The sequence below is a fragment of the Peromyscus eremicus genome, chromosome X, assembly GCF_949786415.1.
Source record: "Peromyscus eremicus chromosome X, PerEre_H2_v1, whole genome shotgun sequence".
In the NCBI taxonomy this organism is placed as follows: domain Eukaryota; kingdom Metazoa; phylum Chordata; class Mammalia; order Rodentia; family Cricetidae; genus Peromyscus; species Peromyscus eremicus.
Window position 1 is genome coordinate 96,421,958 of NC_081439.1, and position 18,415 is coordinate 96,440,372.

The window sequence follows — 18,415 nt, forward strand, 5'->3', positions numbered from 1 at the left end:
AAAGGAAGAAGTCAAACTATCTTTAGTTACAGACAATTTGATAGTATACATAAGTGACCTTAAAAATTCCACCAGGAAACTCCTACAGCTAATAAACATTTTTCACAAAGTAGCTGAATAGAATATTAACTTACAAAATCAGTAGCCTACCAATCAACAAATGACAAATGGACTGAGAAAGAAATCAGGGAAACAACACCTTTTACAATAGCCTGAAATAATAGAGAATATCTTTGGGTAACTCTAAGTAAACAAGTAAAAGCCTTGTATGATAAAAGCTGTAAGACACTGAAGAAAGAAATTGAAGAAGATACCAAAAGATGGAAAGATCTCTCATGTTCATAGATTGGTAGGATTAACATAATAAAAATAGCCATTCTACCAAAACAATCTACAGATTCAATGCAATCCCCATCAAGATTCCAGCACAATTCCTCACAGATTTTAAAGGGATAATCCTCAGCTTCATATGGAAACAATCCTGAACAATAAAAAACTTCGAAAGGTATCTGATTTCAAGTTGTACTATAAAGATATAGTAATAATAACCAGGAGGTATTGGCATAAAAATAGACATTTTGATCAACGGAGTCGAATCAAAGATCCAGACTTAAATCCACACACCTATGGACACCTGATTTTTGACAAAGAACCCAGAAATATACAATGCTAAAAAGAATCTTCAACAAATGGTGCTGTTCTAACTGGATTTGGCATGTAGAAGAATGCAAATAGACCCATATCTATCACCCTGCACAAAACTCAAGTGGATCAAAGACCTCAACATAAAATCAGATACACTGAACTTGATAGAAGAGAAAGTGGGGAATAGCCTTGAACACATTGGCACAGGAGAAAACTCCCTGAACAGAACACCAATAGTGAAGGCTCTAAGATTGACTATGAATAAATGGGACCTCATGAAATTGAAAGTTTCTGCACATCATAGGACACCATCAAAAGGACAAAGCAGCAGCCTATGAAATGAGAAAAGACTTATTTCCTACTATACATCTGGTAGAAGGCTAATATCCAAAATAGACAATTCAAAAAAAAAAACCTGGATTTCAAGAAAACAATCCAATTAAAATGGGTACAAATCTAAACAGAATTCTCAGTAGAGGAAACTCAAATGGCTGTGAAACAAAGAAATGTTCAACAATCATTAGTCATTTGGGGATTTGAATTCAAACTACTTTGACATTTCATCTTACACTTTTCAGAATGGCTAAAATCAATAAAGAAAGTGACGTTCATGCTAATGAGAGTACAAACATGTATAGCCACTAGGGAAATTAGTGTGGCAGTTCATCAGGAAAATGGGAATTAATCCACCCCAAGATCCAGCTATACTACTCTTGGGCATATACCCAAAGGATGCTCCGTTCTGCCACAAAGACACTTGTTCCACCATTTTCATTGCTGCCCTATTCATAATGACCAGAAATTGGAAACAGTCTAGATGTCCCTCCACAGAAGAATTGATAAAAAAAAAATGTGGTACTCACACAATGGAGTACTATTAATCAGCAGTTAAAATATGACATCATGAGATTTGCAGGTAAATGGAAGATCAGAAAAAAAATCATTTTGAGTGAGGTATCCCAGACTCAGAAAGACAAATATGCTATGTGTTCACTTATATGTGGGTATTAGCTGTTATGTCAATAATAACCACAATGTGTGGATATAGAATAAGGGACTAGAGGGTAAGGAAGATTTTGTTAGGAAAGAGCAATAGAATCAATAATTATGGATAGATGGGGGGTTCTAGAATGGGAGGATCAAGTGGGGAGTGTGAATGGAGAGGTTGTTTAGGGAGGAAATATAGGACAAAACTGGTAAAATGAAAGGGAATTTGAGAGATTGCATGGAAACAATACAGCAGAAATTTCATAATATATATATATATATATATATATATATATATATATATATATATATATTTGTCTATGAAAGTAACCTAAATGAAATTGTCAAACAGTGGGTACAGCTGAGTCCCAACTGGCCATCTATTGCCACCTAAAGCACCTTCTAGTATCCAGATAAGGTTACATCTAATTCAATTTTTGGTCAAAGGAGTCCCATGGGAATTCCTAAATAATACATGCTGTTGCCAAGGCAATAGTTTGCTCTCCATAAACTGACAGTAAGGCCGTCTTGCTGAAGGCAAAATCTGCACAACTCACTGAACACAGAGATGTCAAGCTTGTGCCTATACAGCCTCCACCCCTATGTTCCTGTATCTTTGATAGAGGAAGGTACTCTGCATATTAGCAAAATAAAACCGTATCACCAACCCAGCCACAAACCCTTTGATCTACAATGGTGTTCTTCCTGCAAGTTATACTAGGGCAATGGTGGTACAAAGCTTGTGGGAGTAACCAACCAATAACTGATCTTACCTAAAGGCCCACTCTACAAGATGGAACCTATACCCAACACTGCTTAGGTGACCAAGAACCAGACTAGATAGCTCAGGGACTTAGGGTAAAAGCAAAATCTACTGGTCTAAAAAATACATAATGATAAAATGACTCCTAATGATGTTCTGCTATACTTATAGATGAGTGTCTTGTTTAGCCATCATCAGAGAAGCTTCCTCCTACAGCAGAAGGGAACAAATATAGACACCCAAAGTCAGACATTATGCAGAGAGTATGACACCTTAGAATACTCAGCCCTAAATCAAATATCTCCCTAAATCAAATTCCTCCCCTCAGAGCTCAGGGAACCCCATGAAAGAGGAGATGGAAAGAATTTAAGAGCCAGAAGGAATAGAGAACATCAGGAGAACAAGGCCCTCTAAATCAACAAGAGCAAAGCTCATATGAACTCACCGAGACTAAAGCAGCATGCACAGTGCCTTCACAGGTCTTCATCAGGTCCTCCATGTACGGTCTCTAGTTCATTGTTTTTATGGGATTCATGACTGTGTGAATGAGTGGGCCTCTGATTTTTTTCTTCTGTGTAGCTCTGGGTGTCCTGGAACTCACTCTATAGACCAGACTGGCCTAGAAATCAGAGATCTGCTTATTCCTGCATCCCAAATGCTGGGAATAATGTTATGTGCCACCACGCCCAGCCTGTGGTCTCTGATTCTTGTGCCTTCTCTTGGGCTCTTTTCCTTTTGTTTGTTTGTCTTATCCAACTTTGATGTGATGGTTTTTATCTTATTATATTTAGTATTATCTCTTAGAAATCTGTTCTTTTCCAAAGAAAGACAAAAAGGGAGTGGATCTGGATAGGAGAGGAGATGGAAAGAAACTGGGAGCTGTATAGGGAGGAAAACTGTAATTAGGATATATTATTTGAGAAAATAATCTTTTATGTTTTATATTTTAATTAATTTTTTTCATTTTACATACCAATCCCAATCCCCCCTCTCTCCTCTTCCCCTGTCTCCCTACTTCCTCCCCATCCCACCCGCCCCCATGCACTCCTCAGAGGGAGGGAGTAAGGTCTCCCTTGAATAGTCAACTAAGTCTGGCATACCAAGCTGAGGAAGGTCCTAGCCCCTTCCCACTGCATCAAGGATAACCAGGGTATCCCATCATAGGTAATGGGCTCCAAAAAGCCAGTTCATGCACCTGGGATAAGTCCTGGTCCCACTGCCAGGAGCCCCACAAACAGATGAAGCCACACAACTGTCACTAACATTCAGCAGGCCTACTTTGGTCCCACACAGGTTCCCCAGCTGTCAGTCCAGGGTCCCTGAGGTCCCACTAGTTCAGGTCAGCTGTCTCTGTGGTTTTCCCATCATATGATCTCTCCTTCCTGTTTTGAACTGGACTCCAGGAGCTCAGCCCAGCGTTTGGCTGTGGATATCTGCATCTGCTTCCATCAGTTACTGGATGAAGGTTCTACGATGACAGTTAGGATAGTCACTAATCTGATTACAGGGAAGGCCAGTTCAGGCACCCTCTCCACTGTTCCCAGAAGTCTTAGCTAGGGTCATCCTTGTGGGTTCTTGGGAATTTCTCTAGCACCAGGTTTCCCTTAACCCCATAGTGGCTCCCTCTATCAAGATATCTCTTTCATTGCTTTCCCTCTCCTTCCTTCCCCCAACTGGGCCATCTTGATCCTTCATGTTCCTCTCCCCTACTCTCTCCCTTCTAACCCTTCCCCCAGTTTACCCAGGAGATCTGAACTATTTCCCCTTCCTGAGGCTCTCCGTTCATGTCCCTCTTAGTGTCCTCCTCTTTACCTAGATTCTCTGGGGCTGTGGATTGTATACTGGTTATCCTTTGCTTTACATCTAATACTCACTTATGAGTTAGTAAATACCGTGTTTGTCTTTCTGGGTCTGGGTTATCTCCCTCATGATGATGTTTTCCTAGTTCCATCCACTTGTGTACAAATTTCATAGTGTCATTTTTTTTTGCCGCTGCATAATACTCCATTGTGTAAGTGTACCACATTTTCTTTATCCATTCTTTGGTTGAAGGACATTAGGTTCTGGCTATTACGAATAATGCTGCTATGAATGTAGTTGAATAAAGTGTCCCTCTGGTATGACTGAGTATCTTTTGGGTATAAAGTGATATTGCTGGGTCTTGAGGTAAGTTGATTCCCAACTTTCTGATAAACTGCCATACTGATTTCCAGAGTGACTGTACAAGTTTGCACTCCCATCATCAGTCGAGGTATGTTGCACTGAACTTGATAGAAGAGAAAGTGGGAAGCAGCCTTGAACGCATTGGCACAGGAGATCACTTCCTAAATATAACACCAGGAGCACAGACACTAAGAGCAACATTCAGTAGATGGGACCTCCTGAAACTGAGAAGCTTCTGTGAGGCAAAGGACGTGGTCATTAAGATGAAATAGCAGCCTACAGAATGGGAAAAGATCTTCACCAACTCCACATCTGACAGAGAGCTGATTTCCAAACTATATAAAGAACTCAAGAAACTAGACATCAAAATACCAAGTAATCCAATTAAAAACTGGGGTACATATCTAAACAGAAAATTCTCAATAGAAGAATCTCAAATGGCGGAAAAACATTTGAGGAATTGCTCAATGTCCTTAGTCATCAAGGAAATGCAAATCAAAACAACTCTGAGATACCACCTTACACCTGTCAGAATGGCTAAGATCAAAAACACTGAAGACAGCTTATGTTGGAGAGGATGTGGAGTAAGAATCTGTTATAATAAAAGGAAAATAATTTTAATTTGAAAATATAATAAACCCATCTACTGTCAACTCTCTTCCTCTGTATCCCCTCCCCACAGCATCTTTTCCAGTTCTTCCTAATTTCTTTATTTCTTGTTCCTCTCACCCTTCCCCATCTCTACTAGCCACTATTTCTACAATATTGAATCATTGGTTTTTGTGAATGAATATGTAACATTTGTCTTCTTGTCTCTGGCTTGGTTTATTCAACACAACATTTTCATCCACGTTGCTAAAAATGACAGATTTTCATCTTTTAAATGACTGAATAGTATTTCACTGTAGAAATACATCACATTTTCTTTAGTCATTATTTAGCTGAAGGAAATCTGTTTTGAATTAATGTTGTGAAGAGTGTTGCTTTGAACTTGGGTGTGCATGTATCTCTTTTGTATAAAGATTCCATCTCCTTTGGGTAAATACCCAGTAGTGTAATTACTGGATCATATAGCAATTATTTCTTAAAATTTCTGAGAAATCTCTATATCATTTTTCATAATAGTGGTACTAATTTACCTTATCAGTAGAAATATGCAAAAGTTAATGTTTTTCAGTAGCTAAACTAGTTGTCTTGTGAGCATGAAGACCTGTGTTCAAGTCCCAGAACCCATGTGAAAAAAGCCTAGTGTAGTAGTGTGTGAATGTAATCATAGAGTTGGGGGTAAGTTACAAGCAGACCCCTGGGGACTGTTGGCCAACCAGGCTGGATGGTGCTGGTGAAATGCCAACTAAGTTTTTTCCTCTGATTTCTGTATGTACTCAGACATATAAGCTTATGCACTACACGTACATCTGAACCCTATTGAACTTTCATCCTTGTAAACATGTACACCCAGACACACTTTCTCTTGCACATGCACAGGCACACACATACACAATTTCTGTATCCTTGCCATCATTTTTACTTCTGGTAATTGTGATTTTCATTTACATTTCCCCAATACTAGCGAAATCAAGGTCTGTTTGTTTGTTTTGTTTGCCATTTGTAGACATTCTTTTGAGTTGTGTCTTCTTAGCTCTTTTGCCTGCTTTTAAACTGATTGTTTTCTTGGTGCTCAGACCCTGACATTAATCCGCACACCTATGAACATATAATTTTTGACAAAGAAGCCAAAAGTGTACAATGGAAAAAAGAAAGCATCTTCAACAAATGGTGCTGGCATAACTGGATATCAACATCTGGAAGGCTGCAAATAGATCCATATCTGTCACCGTGCACAAAACTTAAGTCCAAGTGGATCAAAGACCTCAACATAAATCCAGCTACTCTGAACCTGCTAGAAGAGAAAGTAGGAAGTAGTCTTGAATGCATGGCATAGGAGATCACTTCCTAAATATAACACCAGTAGCTCAGACACTGAGAGAAACAATCAATCAATAGGACCTCTTAAAACTGAGAAGCTTTTGTAGAGCAAAGGATACGGTCAACTTCCGTTTATATTCAGAATTTCAGTGCTTTGTCAGATGTAACAGTTGCAAGTATTTTCTTTCATTGTAGAACTTGCACTTCATTCTGTTGATTGCTTCTTTTGCTGTGTAGAAATACTTAGTCTGAGGTAATCATAGTTGTCATTATTTATGTTTGTAGCCTGTGCTTGGGGGTTCTTATTTAAAACATTGTTGGTTATCCCAGTATATTGTATTTTCCTTTAGGTTTACTGCAGCAGTTTCATTTGTTTCTGTTTCCACATTTAATTTCTTCTCTGGACAGGATTTTTTTTTAGTTCTTAAGATGAAACAAAATGGGATCATTGAAAAGAAAATAGACATTTAATCATATTATTTCCTAATGTTTCTCATCTCATGCCCTCCTACCTCTTTTTTAATACTTCTACTTTTATGAATTCAAATCCTGCCTCTAGGCTCTTTCCTTTTTTTGTTTGCTTTATGTTTTATGCCAATTTCATCTGAGATAAATCGTTTTTCTTGGGGGGAAGCTCCTTAAGACACAAGGTGTTCTAATGGGAGTCGAACGATTTTATCCTGCAGAAAGTTCATTACACTCTGGAAATTAGCTTTAGGAAGTCTGTGAAACAGACCAGATTCACTAGATCCCTCCCTCCCCAAGCATACAGAAGCAGTAAGGACTGAAGAGATACAATTTCAGACAAGTCAAGCTTCCTGGAAGAGGCACTCTAATCTTTTGTACTGTTTGCCAATTCTGCAGTGGGCTCCAGGTTTCCAGCTTTCATGAGCACTCATGGTGATATAGCTAAGTGTCTTTGAGTCATTTCTGCTTCTGTAAGTAACTCCAATAAAGTCCATTGCTTTGCCAAGTTGGACTTTGATACTATCATTACTTTAATGTGTCCTCACTTCCTTATCTGGAGTGAAAAGACAGACATTTGTTCTTGTCTCCCCAGGAACACTATCACAAAATACCTTAGACCTTTTAAAATTATGCTATTCACAAATGTTTCTTTTTATTGTCTAATTCCTTCTTGGTATGGACTACATGATATCCAAAACAGACTGTGTTTTTATTCTTGTCATTTCAGTACCTAGGATGATGTGCATCACATTCTAAATACTTTATAAACATTTGCTAAGTCACTTTGAAAAGGGCAATATGATTGAGCATTGAAAGTCAAACATCAGACATCACAGAGAAGAAAAGACTAAAAGTAAGTCATATTAGCTCATTTTTTAGCACCACCAAAAATTCCTGTTTACACATTACTTAGTATCCTCATGAACACTACAAAATATATGTTTTTCAATTCACTATTTTCAACTCGTAGGAGACATGGCATGAAAATCTTAAGTGGTTTGTTGAAGTCCTAACAGCTGGCAAAAGGAAAAGCAGGAATAGATGTATGGACCCACATAGTCAAAATATGCACATAGCACACTTACAACAACTGCCTTCATTGGCTGCACAGCAACCCAGGGAAATGGACCTGATTTTCAAGGGGAAATTTCCTTTTATACCGTCTCCAGCCAGAGGTAACCCTACAAGCCTCAACGTGAGTCCTAATCTTAAGGTTGGACTAAGTAAACATAACCAAGGGAAAGTGGAAGTGCGTGAGAAGTGAAGGACAAGCTATTGTATAGACAGATAAGTAAGACTCCAACAGGGGTTTCACCAACTTTAGAAGTAATGAATGAGATTATGAGGAGAAATGTGAAGACAGGCTTCATTTTATGGCCTTTAATTTGTGCACTTCCAAAAGGAAGTAGACAGTGCTGAGACTTAAGTACTGAAGAGAATCACACTGAACCATTTCTTCATAGTTTGCCTCAAAATACTGTAATATTAAATTCTTACATTTATAAACATTCACCTAACCTGTGAAAAGCATACAGAATCATCCCTCAAGAAAAAAAAGATAAAATGAAAATCTTGACTCATATGGTGAAATGTTGAATCCTTTCTTTCCTTTTTTTTTTTTTTTTTAACAGTGTGTGTCATTTGCCACAAGATGGCAGTTAAGCAACTGGCATTTCAGTATGGCAAAGGTGTTGTGCAGAAATCTCATCTTTCTTTAAAGAAATGGAAACTGAAATTTAAAATGTGCTTCAAATAATATAGAACTTTATAAAAATTCATGGTACATGACCTTGCTACCAAAGATACACATTGACGAGATTTTTGAACTTTAGCAATATTGGGAGAATGATATTGATTATGAGCCAAGAAAAAGTCCCGGGTAAGGTTTATTAAAGCAGAGTCAACCAATTAAAGTACAAGTTACATAAAAATATGTCAGTATCTTGAAGAAAAATGAAAATGCATAGTTTGGATGGATGGGGGAAGCATGCTACATTATAGCTAGTTAATCATCCCAGCAATGATGTTCCATCTGATTGTCAAATCAGAAACTGCATCAATCATTAAGAGAGTCAAATTCTCAGAGAAAAGCCATTTTTGAAATATCAGGCACAAAATCTTTACATTTTAGGCTCAGGTTCCTATGAGAAGTCCTCTCTGTCCTGAATTCCCACTACATCTAGTGCCCAAACCACTGATTTGGGATTTAATCATACCTGGACCAATGGTGTAATTTTTGCCATTTATTTTAAAAGTTAGAGCATATGATTTAAAACTATATTTCCTCCTTCCCTCCCTTCCTTCCTTCCTTCCTTCCTTCCTTCCTTCCTTCCTTCCTTCCTTCCTTCCTTCCTTCTATCTACTCTTTTTCTTTCTTCTCCTATTTCTCCTCCTCCATCTTCTTCTGCCTCTATCCCTTCCTTCCCTCTCTGCTAATCATGCAGCTTTCATAGCACAGTGTTGCTACAGCATGTGTATAATAACACGAATAATATATGACAGTAAGTAAGGGTTGGTGCAGTAGACACTCAATGTTGATTTATATCATAGCTCTCTTACTTGATAAAGATTTTAAAAACTTCTTTGAGCCCCACTTTCCTGAAATATGATGATTAATACTTAGTGTAAGGAAACACTTGAAACAGTGTCTGGAGTGAGTTAATCTTGGTTTATCAATGACTCATGAGTTAGAAGAATCTCTAATACCAGGGACCCAGTCTGATTCCTGAACCATCTTCTGGATTTCCTCTTGGTAGAATGAGTTCACCAAGTACCAAGAAGTCAACTTCACTAGTAAGCCTTGTGGCCACAAAATATCATTTTAATGAATGACATTTCCTTAAGTGTAAGAGGAAGTTTAGTTATAAGTAGCTGGAAATCCTACAGCCTGTTCAACAAGGACCAGTTTCTGTTGTCATACTTCCTGGCAGAGGTTTTTTTTTTCATGCTGGGATTTATAATTTTGGTGTCTTATCATGTCTTGGTATCGAGAACCTGACTGTCCAAATGTGTGATATGATACAGTCAGTTCTGCTGGGCATTGTTGCTCTGCTATGTCTTATTGCAGCCATTTGATGGGGAAGGGGAGGATGTGCTAGGGAAGGAGTTAAGAGCAGGCATCTCACGATGTGTCAGATCAGTATATTGTTTATTTCAACCAGAATCGCTTGAGGAAATGCAAGCTCAGGAAAAACTATTTGGCAATTTGTGATTTCTAACATGCAGAAAGCCATGAAGCCTCTCTTGGGAGGTATGTCCTTCACATACCAAGGCCAGAAAATAGCCTTGGAGCACCAGATACTGGTAATTGGGCCTGCAATAAACCTGAATAAACAAACTCTGAAATAACTCTTATCTACCGAGGTTTTCACTTCCCTCCTAGTACAATAACTCTTAGTAACATCCCTAGAATTACTACCCTAGTCCACACATCCATTTGTCCTGACATTTCCTCACAAATGTATTACTTGCCTAAAAAGTATCGGTATTCTGTGCTTTAATAGTTTTTACCTTCAGTAAGTGGGTTTTATTTTCAATAAATGTCCCTATGTACATGCACATTTAATATTTTCTCCTTTTCTCATGTTAACCAGTTCGTTTGTGAGTTGGGTTTCTCGATCTAGGCAAAAAGCCTACATACAAAGAGGGGATTCCTTTTGCCCCTTAAGTGGCATTGGGAATGACTAACACTCATTGAAATTTATTATGGGTTAAGCTTTATGGAAGGTACTTTTATGTACAGTGTCATATATAATCACCACGATTACTAATGAAATGTGACTACCAAGGAATCTAGGATTTAAGAGGTATATAACTTCCTTAAAAGTTGTTTTATAATATAATATCGTCTCATAATGTGTGTTTTATGATAGTGGAGTTAGGATTTTAATCCAAATCTTTCTCTAAGACATGTAATTCTTCTCAAATACCTGTATTAGTAAGGTTTCTGTTGTTATAATAAGCACCTGAGAGAAATCTACTTACATCAGGATGGGGTTACTTTTGGATTGTTTTTTCATTCCATAATCACCTGGCCTCATTGCTTTGGATTTGTGGAAACATAATACATCATGGAGGGAGAGGATGGTGAGTGAATAGCGGGAGCCTGTTCACATTATGGTGGCTGGGAGACAAGGAGAGACAAGAAAGGGCCAGGAATGCAATGCCTTCTTCAAGGACATTTCCCCAGTTGCCTAATTTTCTCCTTCTAGGTCCCATATCTTTAAAGTTCCACCACCTCCCAGTAACAATAAAAATGGTGACCAGGGTTTTAATACATCCTTTTGAGGACATTATAATCCAAACTGTAGCAATGTCTTATATATTAACTTAGCAAAGATTAGCTGTTCCACCCTGCTCTAGAAAATGATGCCAGCAATTCTGATTTTACTTAATAACAATGCACGTATTAAGGAAATGCTTCTTGGAGGCTAACCTTGCCAGTTTGTGATACATTCATCCACATCAGTACCATTACAAATATAGACACAATAGTAAAATGTGTGTATCTGTTCTCAGATGTCTATCTCTTTTTGATTTTTTATTTCTAGAGCTATTTTACTGACTTCTTAGCTATACCAGTTTTCTTTCTAGAGTTCTTATTTTATTGTCTCTAGGCTGGTACACACATTACATGTGAATTGTATTTAACCTTCTCAATGACTCTCTTCTGTTCTTGTGGTCCTATTTGTAAGAATGTAGATAAATCACCACCAACAAACAACACATTAGTCCATGCATAAGAAGTTGCTACTCATTTCTTACTGTTCTATTTGAATTTTTCTATCTTAGGATTACCAGATAAAGCAAATAAAAATACATATGCGCCCCAAATCTTGCATGGCAACTCACTCACATGAGTGTTCATTATTCAGCCGAAATTTATACTTTACTAGGAATCTTGTTTTTTTTTATTTAATATTTTTATTTTATAATTAACTTTTTTTTATTTTTCGAGACAGGGTTTCTCTGTGTAGCTTTGAACTTAATTTCACATATCAGCCACGGATTCCTCTGTCCTCCCTCCTCCCACCCCCCAGCCCTCTCCCCCAATCTACCCCCCATTCCCACCTCCTCCAAGGCAAGGTCTCCCCTGGGGAGTCAGCCCAGCCTGGTAGACTCAGCCTAGGCAGATCCAGTCTCCTCTTCCCTACACCAAGGCTGAGCAAAGTGTCTCAGCATAGGCCCCAGGCTCCAAAAAGCCAGCCCATGCACCAAGGACAGGTCCTGGCTCCACTGCCTGGGGGCCTCTCAAACAGTTCAAGCTAATCAACTGTCTCACTTATTCAGAGGGCCTGATCTAGTTCCATGGGGGCTCCTCAGCCATTGGTTCATAGTTCATGAGTTTCCACTAATTTGGCTATTTGTCCCCGTGCTTTTTCCAATCATGGTCTCCCAAAATTTGAGATTCATCATAATGTGTTTTTCTGCTCTTCTTTTTCTGATTTCCTCCCATTGTAGTCTCCTCATTTAAACTTGACATCCCCAGTGACTAATACATAGATAATGTTGAAAGGAAAGAGTGTCTGTTACAGCCCCATTCTCCCTGTCTCAAGAGGAGTCCAGCCTAACTGAAATATGAAAGAAAAATCCAAGAAAATTTATTCCTCATTTGCTTTTGCCCATGAAATTCCAGCTGTGGCAAATAATTTGAGTTAAATTAATGAAAAAAATTATATTTTTATTCATCTACATGCTTCTAAAAATGTCCTTTTCCTAAATCATATGGCTGCTGATAGAATTATTTCTAAAACAGAAAATAAAAAGTAACTTTAGAAACAGAAGTTCTTTTTACCCTCAAAATTGTAATTATACTTGAGACACTTCGACCAGTAATTATCAAATCAATTTATACCTCCATTGATGTAAAGTATCTTAAATAGACATTACCTTAAATAGCCGCCCTATTGAGGACCTAGATTTGGGTTTCTCTGTGGATATATACTGTGTTTTACTCAAGAGAAACCTACCTAATCTGTACAGCATTTTGCAGTCATGCGATTCTTAACAAAACCACTAATGTAATAGCCATTCTTCAGGGGAGAATAAGAAAAGTCACCTAAACAACTTGGAAGCTGTAATTATAATATGCTATAGCTCTGATATTTATAGAGGCATGCCCCCCATCCTTACCAATTGGAGAAAGCTTTAAAAAAAGTATTTATTTCAAAGGAAATGATTTTATCTACAATGTATTAAAGGAATACAAGTCTGCCAGGATCAGCTTATGGGAGAAGGCCAATTCTTTCTCAATTTATTTCTGGTCACAAATATTTACTAGTCTGTCCCAGAGGATATAAACAAGTACAATGCAAAGAAATGAGAGACAGTTTCCATAATACTAGTGCCCACTCACATGTGGAAGAAGGATGAACCAAATAATGATTGGCCACCTAATTTCTGTACAATACACTACTGGGTAGATGAATGATCTATGTGATCATAACTTCAGTAGTTCATATGTATATTGGAGACATACAGCATATGATATCGTGTTAAAATGCACACTGCAGACAGAATAGACACAAACTGGTCATAATTTTCAATGTGTATTTGTTAACATACTGTGTTTGTGATATGTATTACAGGTAATAATAATATTTTACATGATTATGAGTATTGAACAAAAAATGTAATTTTGTTTATAGTACTTCCTTTGTTACTTGCAATTATTTATGTTTCTTGGAGAGAGAAGGAATGTATTACGCAGTTGAATATTGCATGCAGCGTTTTTTTTCACATTGCAACTTTTAAGTTTTTAAAACTCAATCACAGTTTCCCCTCCCTCCCTCCTCTCCTTCCAGTCCCTTCCCCAACCTGCCCCTTATCCACTCTTACTCCTTTCTCTTCAGAAAAGGGCAGGTCTCCAATGGTTGTCAACCAAGCATGGCATATCCAGTTGTAGTGAGACTAAGCACCTCCTCTCCTATTAAGGCTGAATGAGGCAACCCAGTAGGACAAAAGAGTCCAAAAAGTAGGTAACAGAGTCAGAGACAGCCCCTCTTCCCACTGTTTAGGAGTCTCACTAGAAGGTCAAGCTACACAACTGTAACATATGCACACAGTGACTGTGTATCCACTGGGAAGGTAGAATTTCTGGATCTCTTGTTCAGGCATTGTATGAATGTTGAGCATGCAAGGCACTAGGAAAGGAGAAACAAAATAAAGGGACAGAAACAGGGGGTCTAGATATCTTCTTCCTATACCATTGGGAAAATGTTCCTCTCTCCAGGGGTTATATTTGCATATTTTCATTTATCTTTCTTGGATCCACGTTTTCCAGGTAAGTGAGTAAAAAGCCTCCAATTATTTCTCAGTCTCTTTGAGACAACACTCAGACATGGTATGCACACAGCATGAAGAGTAAAAGACAGTAAATAAATAGAGTGTGGTAGAATCAAACTCGAGCATATTGTGGTTTGTATATGTAGTCACTATCTCCATATTTTCTGTCTGTCTGTCTCTGTCTCTGTCTCTCTCTGTCTCTCTCTCTCTGTGTGTGTACGTATCTCCATGTGTATATCTGAGTGTGTGTAGGTGGTGGGAGAAGAACTTGAAGATCTATATCAAAAATACCTTTTACTCTCTTTTATTATTCCAGAAAGAGTTGGGAGCACAACTTCATGGGTTCTAGAAAGAACAGAAGCACCTTGCATTTTTATTCACAGTGTTTTCACAGAGGACCATGACTGATTCTTAGAACAGTGAATTTGAGAAGAGACCCACTTTTTGCATAACAGACTAAGGCTTGAGGAATAAAAATCTTACTCCAAACCAGGAATCTAGTAGAATATGGCTCCTCAATGTCTTGTTTTCTGCATGGAATTCAGCAGTGGAACACACTGTCCTCCATCTACCACTGCTGTTTTGCTCGACCTCCTAGTCCTCTCTCTTAACTGAGCACACCTGGAATTCACAATGCTCACATAGGCAAGCATCCAAGGCTAGGGAATGGGGAACAATTGTGTCCTTGTGTACTCAGAGGTCTTTTTGTGTATGGTATTAGTGAGACACCTTCCTAGATTTGTTCTGGATACAAGTAAAGCATGTGTTTGAGACACGGAATCGCTCCACCTTTTCCTTTCCTTGTCTGATTGGAGCAGGAAGCAGCAGTAGAGACTTCTTCACCTTCTCAAAACACCACGTTTTGCCAACTTTCTGATCACAGATATTGGAATTTTTTTCACTTCAGTCTGGTTCACACAAAAGACGTCGTGGCAAGTGCTCAGAGATTTGAATACAGAAGGTGTCTTCCCTTTCAATCAGAGTGGCAGGCTCCCTGAAAGTCCCTGAATGAGATTGCATTAACCCAACTGGTTTATTGACTAGCGTGTCAGTACTTGGTATTGTGACATTTTCAAACAAAATTTGTTTTGTTGTTTTTCTTCCTCCCTCTCTCTTCTCTTCCTCCTTCCCCCGCACTTCCCTACTTTCAGCCCCCTCCCCTTTGTTTTCATGTTGCTTATGCCCCTTTGCACTCCCCTGCTTCCCTAACACTTCTTGTTCTCTTCCTGTGATCTCCTGTGAATGTTCATAACCTGTACTGACTTTCACCTCTCCACACTATTTACATACATACCAACATTAACAGTTAGGATCCGCATGTGATTTATGCAACTTCCATTATTCTCACCCTAAAAGCTCATAAAAGTGGTCAAGAAAGCCTTGTTTTGCTTGAAAATTTCCCTTGGATTTAGAGCATCTGGTACAACTGAAATTCTGAGTCCATTCTGTTCTCTTCATACTTACCTTTTGGAAACCTGACTTAAAAATAAGATTCAAAGTCTCAACTTTAAAATCTATGTGAAATTTTAGTTTGTCCCATCTACTATATTTTAGCACATTACATATGTATACTTAGTTTAATCTCAATACCAGTTTGTATCTGATTTTGTTTCAAGATGGTGATAGTAATTTTGCAGTATCCAAAGAAGAGTATCTATTGCCCAAAGTGGTAAGGGCATATGCCTGACTCCCACCTGTATTCCCTTCTACACAAGCATGCACATGCCACATGCACACACGTGTGCACACACACCAACTGACCTGTACTTGCTTTCCCTTTTAATAAACTACATACCAATATTACACCTCATTTTCTCTATCCATACTAGAAAATCCATACCATCTTAAATATCCGTAGAAATCTTAAGATATGTCTGTTTCCAATTTTCATGATACTAAGCAAGCAAGTGGGTTTTATTCCAGGATTCTGGCTCTGTGTCTCTTTATATTGAGATAGAACAACACAAATGCAGTGTATCAAATAGCAAGAACAGACGAATGTGGGTGTTTGCAGTCTATCTTCAACGAGAATATCAGCTTTTCAAGGAGTTTAGGACCCTGTTTTTACTGGACACAGAGGCACAAATCTGGGTGATGCTGAACTTCTAAATAAGATTGCAACAAAAGCCACACAGTGAGAGTATTTTGGCATTAGGAGTCACTTTTCAGGAAGCTGACTCCTGAAGTGGAATGGAAAGAAGGAAGGCTTAGGTCCTAGCATATTTTTTTTTGTTGTGAGCCACAGCAGTCATTTACTACAATACACTTTGTTGGTTGGAATAGAATGTTGATATTGGCAGCATACTCTCTTTTGCCTCTAATTGTCAGGGAAAATAATCACAGAACAATTAAATACCAGCAAGTCCATTTGTAACTTGTTGCATAAGAACTATACATAAACATGGGGAAGAAAGAAGGCAATAATTCGTTCCATTCAATCTATATAGATCCAAGTCCTAGTGGGGAATGGTATGGAAATGGATTAGCTGGATTGATGAGTATTTCTTGGAAATACAGTAGGACCTTTCTAATTTAAGAGCAAATCAATATCCATTAAAGGCAATTGTAGGCTCAAGTTTTCTTTTTTTCCTACAAACTAAAAAATGTGCCATTTCCCAAGAGTTGTTAAATAAATACATTGTCCACTAGGACCTCATGGTGAAGCCCTGGCTGTCTTGAACTCACTATAGAAGCCAGTCTGGCCTTGATCTTGCCTTTGCCTCCTGAGTGCTATACCAGTACTATACCAGGTGGTGACATCTTAATAACCCTGATGTTTTATTTAAATATGAGGTGTGTTTCATTGAATCACATTTAAGAAATATGAAGGAACTACTTCATTTATTATCATTACAATAGGCCTATTTTTTGTGTGACTTATTTAAGTAGATATTTTCAGAATATTTCTGCTTGACTTTCAGTAGGAAAGAGCTCCTTGTAAAAAAAAAACACAAGAAATGTTCACTTTAAACGTAAGTAAAAGTAAGATTACAGTTGAATCATGATGAAGGAGGGGTTCATTCTGTTTCCCTCCTCCTTGGCACTGAGGTTTGAACTGAGAGCCTTGTACATTCTAGCTAAATGTTTGACCAGTACTGAGGTGCACCTCCAGGCCTCTTTCTTCTTTCTTGAAAATTTAAAAAATTTAACAATGTCCTACTAAGTTTCCTATGGTGTACTTGAAATCATTCTGTGCCCATGCATAAAATAGTTTTCATTCTTCTGCCTTAGCCTCTGGAGTAGCTAGGGCTGCAGGTTTGTACCACCAGGCCTGGCTTTCATTTTCCTTCAAGTACATTTTTCGTGTTTAAATTTCAGTGTGCTGTATTTGAAGTTTGTCTGAATAAACCCACATACATATAGTTACCGAGACAAAGAAAGCAAAACTGTGTCAATAAATGTAGTGGTTGGTAGGCATGGGCATTGAAATATGACAGGTCTTAGCTCACTTTTCACCTCTGCTATTTATTAATTGTATGGCCTATGGCAAATTGCCTAGCCTCAATCATAAAATGAAGATAATAGGACCTACTGTGAAGATTGCTGCAGATTATGATAATGCTGATAAAGTGTTTAGCATAGCGCCAAGAACAGAAAGGCATCTAGTTAATGTTACCTACTATTTATATTAATGTTCTTTGTATAGTACTTTAATGCCCTTTAAGTTCTTTCAAATGCCACTTTATTAAAATGTCCTAATTTTACTGAAAAAAAATCAGACTAAAAGGAGGGATGGCACTTTACCTAATGGAATTATTGCTAGCGTAGAAATGCGCTCCCACTTGGATGCCTGTCCTTTCTATTTCCAGTTTTGTACACTGAGCTCTTGGCCTTTATGTTCTGTAGTTCTTAAGTTGAAATACACCTTTTCCAAATGACAACTATTGAACTTACTTGTCATTCTCTAGGGCATAGTATACAAGATACCTTTGAGGTGTTTTGATTTTTCTGAAGAAAATGAAGAGCAGTCAGAATGCAGATGCTTTAGACACCCGTGAAAGCAGCACTCATATTCAGTGTGAATTACCAGATATTTAGGGGTTCATTGGGAAGAAGCAGGAATATGGATCCCTTTCAATTACATCTATAGCAAGACATATTAACTCAGATCTAACAAGCCATGCAAAAATATCCTCTGATAACATTAAACAAAACAACTTCCAAGGCTGGAAATATAGT